General features: G+C 39.8%; 1 pseudogene; it reads right to left on the bottom strand.

Annotated features, from left to right (window-relative positions):
* Positions 1-13,310: 13,310 nt before the first annotated feature.
* Gm15067 lies at positions 13,311-13,476 on the bottom strand (annotated as a pseudogene).
* Between the last annotated feature and the right edge of the window lie 486 nt (positions 13,477-13,962).

The raw sequence follows: 13,962 nt of genomic DNA on the forward strand, positions 1-13,962 counted from the left end.
TTTAATTCAACAGCAACTGGTTGGAAGATTAATTGCGTTTGCATAAGCCCCTTGCCATCACTTCTGTCAACACTGCATGGGTTAATCTCCTAAAATTCTGTATGTGGATGATGGGAGAGTTTCAGTTTCCTTCACGATTTTTTTTTTTTCAAATGAGCCTCTGGACCTGACCCCAAAGTCCTTTGTCATCTCATAATTCTTGGTGTGGAGCATCTGGCTATTTAAATGCAAGAACTTATTCAGGCTGAAAGCTAAAGAAAGAAATTAAACTGGGTTTATTGTGTTAAACTGATGTATGCTCACTGAGAATAAAAAAAAAGCAAAGCACTTACAACTAATAAAATCAGCTGAGTACTTGGATATTTAAAGACCCTACACCACTTCCTGGCTTACCTCTCTCATAGTATAATGTAATAGTAAATTACAGTGGTATCTGAGAAATGCAAATGAACACACCCTTCGCATATACAACTCACAATCTTAAAACGTTTTATGTAGTGTTTATGATAATCTTATGCAGCTGGAAATGTGCATAATACACACACAAATGAAATTGACTATGCTGTTATTTTGTCAAAATTGATTTGGTTAGTAGACAGCAACTACAATGTTCCCTAGCAACAATAACATTTCGTGATTTATGAACAACAACATTAGCCAACAGAATCAACCAAAGCAGTCCTGTTGAAATTGAAGCTGACAGAACACCACATTGTTGAATTCCAAATTATGAAGACCAAGTAAACAAAACTACTGGAATCAAATTTTCCCGAGGGGCTTTGTTTTCTCTTTCACTAGTGGCTTACAATCTGAAACCAAAAATTGAGTTGAACTCAATTTTCAAGGAAGTATAACAATGCTTTGGGACCAGCTGTCCATTTATCAACAACAATTATTAGGGTGTTTATATGTTTAGTTCTTCATTGCTTACAGAAGCAGGTGACAAAATCATGGATTCTTATAAAGCTGGATTATTGTCCTGGAGATAGAGATATTTATGTGTATCAACCTCAAATCATGGCCATTTGTCTGAATTAAAGATTGAGATCACACACACACACACACACACACACACACACACACACACACACACACACTAATCAAACCACCATTTCCACCTTTGAGACATTTCAATATACAGAGTCAACAGATGTTTATCAATTTTATTATCCTATAGAGCATATAATGCAGACATATAAGATGCTTCAGAAAAGCAAAGGGTTAATTGTGATAAAACAAAGAAAGCAAATGGAAGTTGAAAGAAGAAGGGTCCAAGATGACTTTGGGGGAACAAAATTTACTAGTATGAAAAGAATAGAAGGGGTGTTTCTCTAAAGGAAAGACGTGTATCGAAATGCATGGGCATCATTTTTTTCATTGGCACCCCTTGAGATAAAATGATGAATTTGTTTATTTTTACTTCAGCAAATACATAAGATGCTTTGCTCTCTCTCTCTCTCTCTCTCTCTCTCTCTCTCTCTCTCTCTCCCCGACCCCATGTGTGTGTGTGTGTATGTGTGTGTGTGCATGCGAGTGCGCATGCAAGCACACACTCATTGAACCAAGGGCCTAAGTGGTTTATGATCTTTGTTTTGTTGTTTGAAATGGGGTCTCACTTTGCAGGCCAGGATGGCCTTGACCTTTTGGACAATTCTCTTACATAGTCTGTCCTCAACCAATAAATACTGGTATTATTAGCAGCAACCATTATCCTGTTAGCGTTTATTATCAACTTGATACAACCTAGAATCATCTGAGAAGGGAGTTTCAATTGTAAGGTTTTTTGTATCAGATCAGCCTGTGGTACACTGTCTTGGTGGATAATTGATGGAGGAGGGCCCAGTCCACCGTGGTAGCATACTTTATGGGCACGTAGTCCTGGACTGTATTAGAATAGTAGCTAAGCACTAGTCTGTGTGAGCAAACATGCATTATCCCTCCCATGGGTTTCTGACTCAATTGTCTGCGGGAATTCCTGCCCTGACTTCCCTCAGCTATCAACTATGGCCTGGAAAGGTCAGCTCAATAAATCTTTTTTCTTCTTAAGTTGCTTTTTGTCAGAGTATTCTATCACACAAACAGAAAGGAACCTAAAATAGTCACATGTGTAAGAGGATTACATCTTGAATGTAGAATGGAACAAGTATGTATTCCAAACCACAGCTAACTACAGGGGCCTTAATATTTTAGAAGACATTCAAATACCTATATATACTGCATTATGTTTAAATCAGATTGTGCATATCAATCACATTACTTCATAAACATATACAATTTTTGTTTATCATTTTGTTTATTAAACATTAGTTTTTAAAAGTAATACACTGTGTTGCCTTTTCCAAAATATAAATCATACACAAGCTAATCTACTATTTCAAGAGATATCAACTAAGGAATAACAAGATGGATTTAAGTTGGGTGTGGCCCTGCACACTTTAATCCTGGCACTTGGGAGGTAAAGTTAGGAAAATTAGAAGCTCATGGTCATACTTAGCTACTTAGTGAACTTGACAATGCCAGCCTGGGCTACCTCAAACTCTTTCTTACATAAACACACATGTGTGTGCGCGCACACACACACACACACACACACACACAATTAAGAGATGAGTTTAGGACTGGAGAGATGGCTCAGTGTTTAAGAGCCTGATTGCCCTTCCAAAGGTCCTGAGTTCAAATCCCAGCAACCACATGGTGGCTCACAACCATCCTCAAAGAGATCTGATACCCTCTTCTGGAGTGTCTGAAACAGCTACAGTGTAATACATATAATAAATAAATAAATCTTTTTTTAAAAAAAAAAGAGATGAGTTTACTTTCTGAAAGTCTTACCTAAATATATTTAAGATATTTTTGACTTTTAAGATGGCTTTTGTAAAGTATATGGTGTTTAAATCTCACATCTAACTGGGTGGTGGTGGTCCACATCTTTAATCCCAGCACTTGTGAGGCCGGGGCAGGTGGATCTCTGTGAGCTGGAAGCCAGCCTGATCTACAGAGCAAGTTCCAGGAAAGCAGGGGCTACACAGAGAAACCTTGTTTCAAACAAACAAATCTCACACCTAAGGCATAAATTTATGCTTAGTGAATTAGAATAAGGAAAAGGAAGTAACATTTAGTTATTAGCATTTGTACTTAGCATTCTGTAAAAGAACAGAAAACCTAGTGTATGTGGGGATTTCTTAGATTGACTTGCACAGTTCAGTCTGGCCAGTGTAATAGTGGCTGATTTTACTGTTGAGATCCTGAAAGCCTGGTAAGTCCTCCCTTAGTCCACAGGGCGGGATGCTTCAGGACTTCCAGTTTCATTCTGATGGCCCGGGGGACTCAAGGTTTCCAGTCCAAATAGAAGACAGAAGAATCTGGGTTCTGATAGCAGCAAAGGATAGTAGTGATGGGAATAGTGCAGATGAACTTATAAATATGCTCTCTACATCCCTGTACTCACATCTATAGGACATCTATAGATAAACTTATCTATAGATAGAGCTATAGGTATGTAAAGATGTAAAACAAGAAAACTTTCAAACGTATTTTATTCTAATTTTTCGAAGCATAAAAATTCACAAATGTGCATTTACTCAAAGCTGATGATCAAAATTTGCGAATGCAATAGTGGGTAACAGTATGCTAAAAATCATCAGGACGGGGAAGGCTTTGCTTTGCAGTCTTGTGTTCGCTCACTGGAAGCATATGAATAAAATAACAAACAGATCAGCAGGAGAAAATAGCTTTTATTTACATGTACAATACACATCTGTGTGGGTCTGTTTAGTAACAAGTAACTCAAACAGGAGGCTTTGGCTGGCTGTACAACCTATAGAGCTAACATAGTAAGAAAGAGAAGGGAGACAAACTTCTATGAGAACACATGAGGGTTTTTTGTTTTTTGTTTTTTGTTTTTTGTTTTTTTTTTTTTTTTTTTTTGAAAACCCGAATGGGATTCTAGAAGAAAAAAATGAGGCTGGAAAATCTGTGACATTTGTTTATTCAGGTGTAAGTCGTTCTGCCTTCTGAGCATGAAACTCCCTAAGAGCAATGATTTCTGCTAGGTTTAGTCTTAGTCTCTTTCCTGACAGTAGAAATCACCTCAAAGACAAAGCTTTCATCTCAGAAAAAGGTCTGATTTTAATCAGATGAGGAAAGCTCCAAAGAGGCTTCTTTCTGCATCTGTTCAATCTCAGATATCTTCGTCATAAAATAATCCTTAAGCAGCCCTTAGGTTCTGAGTGGAAGCCATTTTGGAATGGAGGTATTAAAAGCCGCAGCATGCCAGGCAGTGGTGTCCCATGCCTTTAATCCCAGCACATTTGAGGCAGAGGCACCAGCCTGGTCTATAGAGTGAATTCTAGGACAGCCAAGGCTACACAGAGAAACTCTGTCTCAAAAGTAGTTAATGAAAGTTGCAGCATTACCAATTCTATATCATTAAAACTGGGGGGGGGGGAGTGGCAAACAGAGCAAACTATAGAAGCAATCGGGTGTGGCATACTCTGCAAGAACTAAAAACATAATTTCCTCTTCCTGTATTAACCATTTCTGAGAACAAGCATATTTTTTGAGACAGGATCTCATGTAGCCTAGGCTGACACTGACTTCAATTTTCTTTCTGATTGACAAGAGTACATCTTCAAATATCTTGGACACTTTGATTAGTAACCATGAGATGTCTTGAAGAGAACTTTATTCTATTTATTTTTTTATATTTTATTTTATTAGATATTTTCTTTATTTACATTTCAAATGTTATCCCCTTTCCTGGTCTCCCTCAGAAAACACCCTCCCGTTATCTCCTCCCCTCTCCCCCTGCTCACCAACCCATTCACTCTTACGTCCTGGCCCTCATATCACCCTACAATGAGGCATAGAGCCTTCACATGACCAAGGGCCTCTCCTCCCATTGATGTCTGACAAGGCCATCCTCTGCTACATATGCAGCTGGAGCCATGAGTCCCACTATGTGTACTCTTTGGTTGGTGGTTTAGTCCCTGGGAGCTCTGGGGGAGCTCTGGGTACTGGTTAGTTCATATTGTTGTTCCTCCTATGGAGCTATAAATCCCTTCAACTCCTTGGTTTCTTTCTCTAGCTCCTTCACTGGGAATCCATCTCATAAACAATCACCAAACCCAGACACTATTGTGGATGCCACCAAGTGCTTGCTGGCAGGAGCCTGATAAAGCTGTCCCCTGAGAGGCTCTGCCAGTGCCTAACAAATACAGAAGTGGATACTGACTTCAAATTACTGATCCTCCTTCATCTACGCACCCATCCCCACCTCACCCCTGCCACATGCTAGGCTCATAGATGTGTGCCAGCACAGTAGCAGAAGAGCTATGCTTCCCTACCTCATTTTAAAGTGATATTGATATCAGAAACGGCTTCTTTTTCATAAACTTGGACTAGGCTTACATTTTTAGCTACTCAAAGAAATGTTTGCTTTTTAGAACCAATCAACTAATCAAGATTAATTCACTTCAAGATCATCATTGTTTCTATGCTCATCAATGCAAAACTACTATGCTATAAATCCTACCTACTCTGTATCAGGTCTCAGCCTAAACCGCACAGGCTCTAACTCCTCCTCAAATGCCCTGTGAACACTGTTCCTCAGATTTGCCAGTTTGAGGTAGTTTGGCACTATCTTGCCAGAGAGTGTGCAATAAACTCAGCATTGCTCTAACATCTGTATTAGATAGCAACAGATTGCTCTATTACCTGAACAAATTATTTATAACTGCATGGTAAACAAGGCTCCTGGCTATCTTTTCAAAGGCATGATAGCTACGTCAACCTTCCAGGATTCTCTGCCTTTATGAAGATTCATACTTTCCACTGTCTTTGGGATTTCTTATATGTTGTTACAAAAATCTGATAGATTGCAAAACCAATTCATCAATTCATAGTTTTGTTTTTCTTGGCTGAGAATCCAGAATTCAACTGAAGAAAAGATAATCCCAACATTATGTTTCTATTTCCTTATGAGTATCTATCAATTGCACAACTATGAAGAAATTCATTTGTTTTCTGGGGGAGGGGTTGTTTTAGTTCATGCCGGTGTCTTTTGTTGTTTTTGTTTGTTTGTTTGCTTGCTTGCTTGTCTTTTGAGACAGGGTTTCTCTGTATAGCCCTGGCTGTCCTGGAACTCACTTTGTAGACCAGGCTGACCTCGAACTCAGAAATCTGCCTGCCTCTGCCTCCGGAGTGCTGGGATTAAAGGCGTGCGCCACCACGTCTGGGTTTATGACTTGTTTTTGAGATTACAACATATTTACACTATTTCCCCTTCCCCTTTTCCTCCTCGAACCCACCTTATAACCCTTCTTACTCTCTTTTAAATCCATAGCCTCCTTTTTCATAGACTGATGTTATAGGATACTTTGGCTACTTAATTTAACATTTTTTAAATATTTTTCTTGATTTATATATTTAGAATGTTCTTCGCACTTGCAATAGCATTAAATTAAATATTTGAGAATATTTATCAACTAGCAGCTTCTCAAATTATTTCGTCCTCCTTTTGGGATGTCCAGGAGGAGAAGAAATTAGTAATGCAGGCTTTACAATATGGATTTTGCACCTTTCTGAGATGGAGACTATTTAAAGATTAAAGGTGCTGGGTGTGGTGGGGCACACCTTTAGTCCCAGCACTTGGGAGGCAGAGGCAGGCAGATTTCTGAGTTCAAGGCCTGCCTGGTCTACAGAATAAGTTCCAGGACAGTCAGGGCTACAGAGAAACCCTGTCTCAAAAAACCAAAAAAAAAAAAAAAAAAAAAGATTAAAGGTAATTTTTTTTTTTTTTGAGACAGCCCTGGCTGTCCTGGAACTCACTTTGTAGAACAAGGGGGCCTGAAATCCACAAAGATCCTCCTGCCTTTGCTTCTCAAGTGCTGCCCTATAAGGAGATAAACCTGAGCCTTGTCACTAAAGAAAAAAATGTACTTAGAGACCATCTCCTCAACTTGGGTCAGGATGCAGGTCATTTTGTTTGATTCTCTTAGACAATAGCCATTTTCCTAATGTTTAATTTTGGGCATTAATTTCCAGGCTTTCACGGTGACTAAGCTGTTGTTTCTACAAAGCCTTTGTGATAAATACGTAAGCTCCCTGTTTGCATTTTAATTATTAGAATGATCCATAGACATCTCTATAGTTAATGTTACTGAAAAGAATAAGAACCTGAAAATATTTTTGAGGTTTCCTTAGCAACACACTATTCAGATAGCATCACATTGTATTTTTATGTAACATAAAGTTTATAACTATAATAATGAAGTTTTACAACTTGGATAGTCTTCGCAGCTCTGGAAAGGAAATTACTAACAAGCAAGTGAATAAGTCATTGGGTGTATACAATAGAGAAGCTGTGAATTTTTTCAACTCTTCCAAAGAACTTTCATAAAAACCCGTTAAACATCAGTAAATGTTAAATTCAAGTAATGAAAACAAAACTACGTCATAAGCAAAGGATGGAAACGGCTCATCAGTGAAGAGCACTTACTGCCATTGTAAAGTACCAGAGCTCAGCTTCCATAACCCACATTCAGCAGCTCACAAATGCCTGACATCCTTTTCTGGCCTCCACAGACATCCATACACATATGCCCCCCCCCTACACACACACACACACACATACACACACACATGATGTGTATCCATCAACCCTCACCAGAGAACCTTCTATTTCTAATAGATTATGATGAATACAGAGACCCACAGACTTGCCAGTGTGCACAGGATGAGAGACTACAGAAATGCCCAGCTTGCAATGGAACATGGGCATTTCATTCCTTCCTCCACATGCTTATGGATTATTGCAGAAGAGGCGGGTGAGAGGAGTGTAAGAGCCAGGTGACTGTAAGAAAACATCTGGACCCAGCAGAGCAGCAGCACATGTGAACTCAGAGGCGCATAAGATCCATGCAAGGTCAATCTAGACCACCTGAGTAGGGAATGGGGAGTTGCACAGGAAGGTTCCACTCCCAGCCAGAGAGTCACTGACAATTGTTTGCTGCTGGGAGAGGAAAAGTCAATTTTGTCTAATAGTGGAAAGCCACATAGCCAAGAATATTGGGGTAGGGTGTTGGCCTTGATGGAGGAAAGATGGCATAAAGCTGTGTGGGGAAGGGAAGAGATGCATCTGGGAGGAGTTGTGGAAGGGAAGATGAATATGATTGAAATATGTGTGAAATCCTCAAAGAACTAATTTTAAAGTTCAAACTCAATACAAAACAAGATTTAGAAACATATCACATGGTAAAAAAAAAAAAAGGATAGTATATGACATTTATATACTTAAAACTACTCTTTTTGCTTCTTTGAATAAGCAAAATTTGCAAAATTTACTTTTCAAACCAATTCACTAATTAAACAGTATTTTCCTCAAATGAGCTTATGCTATTGCTGAAACAACGGAACCCCAACATGCAAGATTTGTGATTAGGATTTATGAGAACTTTAGATATTAATAAAATACTACTTCTACAGATTTTCTAGCAGTATTACATAAATACACTTTAACTAATGTGGTTATTTTTAATGCAATGAGAAAAGTCCAGTAGGAAAACAATCTAGGGTGTGGGGCATGGCTCAGTTGTTAGATTGCTGGCCTCGCCTACACAACTTTCTATGATTGATCCTCAGTCCTTCATAAACTGGGTGTGGGCACTGTGCCTGTGATAACCGTACTGAGGCGGCAAAGACAGGGAAAGTTCTCGAGAAGTCAACATTAAGTTATAGAGAGAGCGCAAGGCCAGCCAGGCATACTTGAGATCCTGTCTGAAAAACCTAGAGAAAAATATAGAGAATACTGCAATTGGAACAAAGACACAGGAACGTTAGAAATAAGTATAATTTACGCTTTAAGAAGACTTTTTCAATTTTTTTATTGACTTTGGGCTGTACACATTTAAAGGACGACAATTGCTGAAAATGATACATGTAATGTTAGTATAGGGGCCAGCATGCTTATAAAGCCTCTGAATATTTACAGTACCTCTCTTCTATTGCTGTGATAAGATACCATGGCAACGGCAGCATGTAGGAGAATGCATTTTATCGGAGGCTTGCTTAGGGTTTGGGGTGAATCTATGACCATCATGGCAGACAAGCAGGCGTGGTGCTGGAGCCAAGAGGATATATCCTTATCTGAAAGTAGGAGGCAGAGAGAGCTGAGTTGAAGTGGCACAAGTATTTTGAATCCCCAAGGCAGTGGCACACTTCATCTAACAAGACCACACTTTCTTTTTTTTTTTTAATTTATTCTTTAATATTTTGTTACAGTCCAGACTTTATCCCCCTCCCTGTGCACCCTCTGACTGTTCCTCCTCCCCCACCTTCTCCAAAAGGAGGCCCCCACCCCCTAGCCCCCACCCCACCAGACCTCCCACTCCTTGGGGCCTCAAGTCTCTTGAGAGTTAGATGCATCTTCTCTAACTGAGTCCAGACCCAGCAGTCCTCTGCTGTATATGTGTTGTGGGCCTCATATCAGGTGGTGTATGCTGATTGGTTGGTGGCTCAGTTTCTGAGAGATCTTGGGGGTCCAGGTTAGTTGAGATTGCTGGTCTTCCTATAGGGTCACCCTCCTCCTCATCTTCTTCCAGCTTTTCTCTAATTAAACCACAGGGATCACCAGTTTCTGTCCATTGGTTGGGTGTAAATATCTGCATCTGACTCAGCTGCTTGTTGTGCCTTTCGGAGGGCAGTCATAATAGCCCCCTTTTGTGAGCACACCATAGCCTCAGTAATAGTGTCAGGCCTTGGGACCTCCCCTTAAGCTGGATCCCAATTTGGGCTAAGACCATACTTTCTAAGTCTGCCTAAATAGGTTACCAACTGGGAATCAAACATTCAAACGTACGAGCCTATGCAGACCATTTACATTCAAACTACCACAGTAATCAACAGGTAAATCTTACACCATTATGGAAGATTGTGGCTTGTGTCCTTTAAAGCTCATTCAGTTCACTTGTCCAGAATTTAATGGAATAAAATGATATTCTTGATTGGGCAAATCCTTATTTAGGTTAATAGGCATGACAGTAAAATCAAATTAAGGTAAAATGAACCCCAAATCAATAATGTTATTTCCGAAGCTGGGCGTGGTGGTGCACGCCTTTAATCCCAGCACTTGGGAGGCAGAGGCAGGCGGATTTCTGAGTTCCAGGCCAGCCTGGTCTACAAAGTGAGTTCCAGGACAGCGAGAAAGAAAGAAAGAAAGAAAGAAAGAAAGAAAGAAAGGAGGGAGGGAGGGAGGGAGGGAGGGAGGGAGGGAGGGAGGGAGGGAGGGAGGGAGGGAGGGAGGGAGGGAGGAAAGAAAGAAAGAAAGAAAGAAAGAAAGAAAGAAAGAAAGAAAGAAAGAAAGAAAGAAAGAAAGAAAGAAAGAAAGAAAGAGAGAAATCAGTTTTTGGGCTGGACAGATGGCTCAGAGGTTAAGAGCACTGACTGCTCTTCCAGAGGTCCTAAGTTTAAATCCCAGCAACCACATGGTGGATCACAACCATCTGTAATGAGATCTGATGCCCTCTTCTGGTGTGTCTGAAGACAGCTAATGTAATGTACTTACATATAATAAATAAATAAATCTTTGGGCTGGAGCTCGTGGGGACAGAGCAAGAAGGGAGAAAAAAATAATCAGTTTTACATGAGGACATTTTCATTATTTTGCATGCATAGTGTTTGTAAGACCAACCTCATTCACTCTGCTGCCCAAAAAACCACTACTGTTTATCTGTATAGACTTTCCTGTTATGGATATTCTATATAAATGATATTATGTAATAAGAGTTTTAAATACCATGCCATTTTCAAAGATCATCCGTGTTGTGTCACATAATCAATACTTCATTGTTTTAATGCCCAAACATATTCCTTTGTATAGAAATAGCACATTTTTGCCAGGCATGGTGGCGCACACCTTTAGTCCCAGCACTTGGGAGGCAGGCAGAGGCAGGTGGATTTCTGAGTTCGAGGCCAGCCTGGTCTACAAAGTGAGTTCCAGGACAGCCAGAGCTATACAGAGAAACCCTGTCTCAAAAAACAAACAAAAACAAAAAACAAAAAACAAAAACAAAAAAAAAGAAATAGCACATTTTTTTAATCAGCTTGTGAACATATTAGTTGTTCCCAAGTTGAGGATAGTATAGATAATTTTGTGATAACATCCATGAAGAAATGTTTATTTCCTTTAGGTACATGCTTTTAATTCTCCTGATACATATTTATAGAAAAAAATCTGAGCCAAATAGTAGTTTGAGGTAAATTGTAGAATTGCCAGAACATTCTCCATGTTGGCTGCACAAGTGACATTTATATTAAGGCTTAAATTTCTCCATATTGTCATCCGCCCTGCTAATGAAAGCACATTGATATCATGGTATGATTCCAATTATTATGTACATTTAGTTCTTTGTTTTCTCAAAGGGCATAGTGTGTGGGTGGAGGACACCCCTGGGGAGTAAGTTCTCTCTTTCTACCAGATGAGTCCTTGGGATCAAAGGTAGGTTGTTAGGATTGTTGGCCAGCAACATTACCCAGTGAGCCTCTCTGGAGCCCCATGGCGTGGTTTTGGCTGTTGTGGTATTAATGAGTAGAGATATGGAGAACCCTATTATGTATGCAGTGTACATTTACTGGACCTTTGGAAAAGTTGTTTGCTCCAATACTATTTATTTTAAGTTATACATGTTTAATTTCATTGTAACGAGGCCATTAAAATTCAAGGCCTTGGTAAAGGTCTTTTAAGACAAAGACTGCAGGCTTTCCTGAGCAGTTCGATTAGACAGTCTTCAAATGAGCAGGATAAATCAACAATACCGCCACCGCAGCCAAAATGTGCCTCAGAAAAGCATCCTCAGAAGAATGGCTGCTCAGTCTGCAGCTAAAACACTTAGGTAGGAAGATCTTGTCCAGAATTTCACTTGATATCTGAGGTTCTGCCTACTTTTGAATCTCGCATCTCTACTTAGTCCTTGATGTGGATGCTTTAGTGTTCAGATTTCACAAGCTGACGCTTTCCAGTTGTCCGAGATAAATCTTAGCTGCTGACCAGCTAGGTTTGTGAACAACAAAATTAGTTCCTCTTGGGACTCTGTTTTTTGAGACAGAGTTTCTCTGTATAGCTCTGGCTGTCCTGGAACTCACTCTGTAGACCAGGCTGGCCTCGAACTCAGAAATCTGCCTGGCTCTGCCTCCCAAGTGCTGGGATTTAAGGCGTACGCCACCACCGCCCAGCTTTTCTTAGGACTCTTGATGATTCAAGAGAGTTCCACTCACCCCAAATAGATTCTAAACCTACTGGAAGTTCACCTTAATCCATTAGGTCCAGAGCAGGCCTGCCCTATAGGACAACAGAGAATATATAAAGGTGTGGTCTCTCTATAGGGTGTTTCCTGCATTTGTCCACAAAGTTTATTTGTTGAGGCTTGGTACACCTGTACAGAATCGACATGACTCTGCAGTTAAGAGCACTGACTGCCAAGTCAGGCCAGCCAGGGTCTGCTGGCAGATTTCCTGACCTGCTGATGCTTGGAACTATAAGAGGGGATACACATAAAGCTCAAGGCAAGGGGCTGAATGTTCTGTTAATTTTGGAGTAGGAGACAGGAATGAGTAAGAAAACCCCTGGATGGGTAGAAATATCAAATGTATGTCAGACATTGTCTCTGCTAGCTTATGACTTTGTTTCCCACGATACTGTAAAGTCTATAAAGCCTATGAGAATTAAACGTGAGGCTGTTGCAGCACTGACTAGACAGCCATCCCAACTTCTAAAAAATAAAAAAGCACTGACTGCTCTTCCAGAGGACCTGCATTCAGTTCCCAACCATCTGTAATGGGATCTGATGCCCATCTGCTGTGTCTGAAGACAGCTACAGTGTACTCCTATAAATAAAATAAAATCTTTAAAAATATATTTAAAAAAAAAACAATAAATAAAATGACTAAGCCAGGTGGTGGCAGCACAAGCCTTTAATCCCAGCACTTGGAAGGCAGAGGCAGGAGGATCTCCGTGGACTGGAGGCTAGCCCAGTCTACAGAGTGAGTTCCAGGACAGCCAGGATGACACAGAAAATTGTCTTGAAGAACAAAACAAAACAAAACAAAAAAGACTATCCAAATCTTTTGACCATTTTAAATTGAACTATGTTTCTTTTTTTCTTTTCTTTTCTTTTTTTGAAAGGTTCTATATTTTATTACTGGACAAACATCCTAATTTAAGACACAGGCAAGTCGCCAGGTTAAAAATGTTGAAATCCATCTGGTAGGACTGATTGCTGACCACAACTCAGTATAAACCCTTCAGTCTTGCCTTTGTGTGAATCCTTACAGACCCAGCTCCGTTCTCCTCCAGTGTCTTCTCTTAGAGTTGAACCTGTCTTTGTTACGAGTTTTCATCCGGATCCACTGAGGAATAGGGCGATTTTGCTTTTGTTTCTTGGCCAGGAATCGCTTGAGTCGGAAAGTCTTGTGAGAAGACATGCGAGAAGCCGAATCAGGAGGAGTGCACAGCGATGGCGGAGGAGAGGAGAAGTCTATTTTTCTTTTGACTATCAAGACTTAAGAGTTTCTTTTATATTCGGAATATCTTTTTGTATTTAGATATATTGTTTACTTGCTGGCTTGCAACAGGGTCTCACGCTATAGCTGAGGCTAACCTTGAACACTTGGTCCTCCTGTTTCCTCTTCCCAAGTGTTGGGATTACAAGCCTGCCTGGCTCAGATATGTTTTTATCTTGCTTCATAATTTTGAACTTTCAATATGTTTTATAATCAACATAATAACAGCAATAAGTGTATACAAATTATAACTAAATTTGAAAAGTATGCTCAAAGTAAGGGACTTGCATTTAAGAACCATTCTTTTAAAATATTTTTTACTTTCCTTCCTTCTTAGCTCAACTGGGAGCTGACTGACTACTGCAAATAAACTTTAGTTCTTTAGTTATTCCCTATAGTGGGGTTGGT

The sequence above is a fragment of the Mus musculus genome, chromosome X, assembly GCF_000001635.26.
Source record: "Mus musculus strain C57BL/6J chromosome X, GRCm38.p6 C57BL/6J".
Classification (NCBI taxonomy): Eukaryota; Metazoa; Chordata; class Mammalia; order Rodentia; family Muridae; genus Mus; species Mus musculus.